General features: G+C 36.5%; 1 pseudogene; it reads left to right on the forward strand.

Moving 5' to 3' along the window:
- The first annotated feature begins 827 nt into the window (after positions 1-827).
- LOC148906758 (uncharacterized) lies at positions 828-2,115 on the forward strand (annotated as a pseudogene).
- Positions 2,116-2,763: the final 648 nt, after the last annotated feature.

Raw genomic sequence — 2,763 nt, forward strand, 5'->3', positions numbered from 1 at the left:
TTATTCGCCGAAGCGAGTCTTCGAGTGGCGAGGTAAATATTCCCCGATATTCACTGAGCCTAAGGTGAATAATTGTTTTAGCATATACCAACTTGTGTACAGAGTAACTTATTTAAAAAAAAAAAAAAAAAAAATTCAATAAAAACAAACAAACAGAAACTTTTAGTTTGCGTGACAAATTCACGCAAAACTTTTAGCAGAACTTTTAGGCCATACTTCGTGGCCTTTTTAGTATTGATAGGATTGGCATATACTTTCATTTTTTAAATTTCCTCATCGGAAATTGAGCAAAACAATTGCCGGGAGATGCCATTTTGCTGACTGACATCGTACAACATTCACCTACAATTAATAATCAATGAGCGCGCGCGTTCTTAGGAAGTACACAAGTTGGTATATGCTAATAAAATATATGAACTTTACGTTTACCTTTAACACAAGCATATTTATTTTCTACAGTTATTCAATTGCTTTGGTCTCCTCCTCAGGTATTCAATTGTTGTAAGTTTTAATACATTTGTGTTTGTTAAGTAATTTCGACTTCATTATTTTTACGTAAGATTCAATAATTCGTTGATTTGGTAAACTAAATTATAAACATTTCAATTTATTGGTAAAAATAAATAAAGGTGTAAGGGAATGTATTTTCTATTGTTACGGAGTTAAATTCAGTTCATTAGAATGTTTTCATGGAAGCGTTAAGTAAGTCTCTTGGGTATCTCTGATTGGTCATTTCAAGTACTTTTACATGCTTAAAATCATGTAGTAAGTTCATTTCTCAATCTCACTCTCGCATCCATTGCTGACGTTGATGCCCTTCCTTAGTGATGTCTACTTCAGAACAAGAGTCAAGAAGTTCAAATCCCAGAGAAGAGAATCAGATTCCTTCCCTTTCACCTTCTGGCTCACAGAACGTCAACCTTAATTTGGTAGAAAAAGTTTTTTCTTTATTCAAAGGCTATCTGAATACGCAACTAGATGCTTAAGGTGACTGCCTACTTTTGGAAATTGATTTGAGCTTTTTTTAAAACTTCGATTTTCCGAATTGAAATTTAATGCTGATTCCAAATCTGGAAAGAAAAATAGGGCGTCCCGAGCTCCTTTTCGAGATAATCAGCATTTAATGGAAGCCTACGCACGAGCTTTTGGAGTAAAAATTGCGCCACCGGAAGTGATTAGAAAAAAATTAAGATGAATAAGATAATAGTTATTTGCAGACTATATGATTGCATGAATGAAGGCTAGTCAATCATTCTACAATAATACATGGATATTTTCGACAAAAAGACAGAAAGATACATTGACTTGTCATATTTTGTAGTTTCGGTGCTCTTAAAAAATCTCATAAAATCGAACAAAAATCCCTACAAAAATCTATTTTTTCACGTGTTCCTGATTTAAACTTTTCCTAAAATGTTGATATAACCTAGATTTTTAGGAGTTTTTTCGAATGAGCTATCAAAAAATATAGAGTCCCGTGCAAAATTGGAGGGTTTTGCCCTGTTGAAGCTCAAAACGCGTATGGTTCTTCAATAAAAGCTTGTAGATTTTTCAGCGGTTTTTGAGCGCGCGCTCATCGTGGGCTCAATTCGAACGTTCAAAAGTAGGCAGCCACCTTAAGGGAAAGAGTTGGAAGGCAAATCTAAAATTGAGAAGCAAGCCACTGAGTTCAGGCAATCGCAAACAGTTTGAACTTAATTCTCAGTTAGAGCAGATTTTCATCCAGATAGAAGTCCATATTGAAAACCCCACAGAGGTTCGCAGGCTGGTCGCTGAGGGCAAGGAGAGTATAAGAAAACGCCAAAAACTTATCAAGTTGGCCGAAAGAAGCAAAGATGGTTGGCCAGTTGTGCAGGACAGGAGTACGAGTCAGACGATTTAGCTTCAGACTCGGAGGACGAGAAGAAGATAAGAAAAGCCAGAAGGGCCGTTGAAAAGAAACGTAAAGAATCAGCTACTAAGCCCAAGAACAATGTATCAAAAAGGTTTAAATCTACATCTGACAATCAGCTTTTTCGTAGTAAACTAATCGAATACTTTGTTTGTCTCATAGTTGGATTGTATGACCAACCAACCATCATGTTAGAGTATTTATTGCGAATGTATAGAGTATAAAGTAAAAATAAATTACGTTCGTTTGAGCGTAGCGAATTAGAACGTAACCACCTTTTCTTACAGCATTTCTAGAAGGAGGGGGAGGGGGTGGGGGGGGGGTGGCTAGGGGAGAGTGCTGGATTGATTCATAAGTAATTTAATAAAAACCAATTATTTTCCTCCCTCTTATCCGAAATAAAAATACTTACATCCCATCTTTAAATCTTAAAAGTTTTTTTCGGTGTGCTTGTATCATATATGGCGGTCCCTCTTCGTTTGGCTTTGCAAAGGATTCCTGCTCGGTCTCCCTGTGTTTTGTGGTATCCCATGATGCTTTGTTTTCACATCTTTCCCGCTTAAACCGAAGTGTGTAGTAGCTGTGAGGTTTTCTACCCTAAAAATATCAGAAAAGAGAAAAATAATAGCTCAAGACCCTTGTTTAATGCAAAATAATGTGTTTTCCTGCTTATTTGGTAAAAATTTTGGATAAAGTCGAAGGATTAGCAAGATTTTTTGTCGATAGTTTGAAAGCAAACACACCACGAGGTAAGCAACCGTCTCTTCTTGTTAAATCTTTAATAAAGTACTCTTAAAACAGTAGAGACTATCAGGGCTGTCAACTCTCCCGGATAAACCGGGAGTCTCCAGATTTTGGACCGTGTCTCCCGG

Source organism: Actinia tenebrosa, unplaced genomic scaffold (genome assembly GCF_029948245.1).
Source record: "Actinia tenebrosa isolate PJP-AT-01 unplaced genomic scaffold, QUT_ActTen_1.0 PGA_scaffold5__44_contigs__length_20552954, whole genome shotgun sequence".
Lineage (NCBI taxonomy): Eukaryota > Metazoa > Cnidaria > Anthozoa > Actiniaria > Actiniidae > Actinia > Actinia tenebrosa.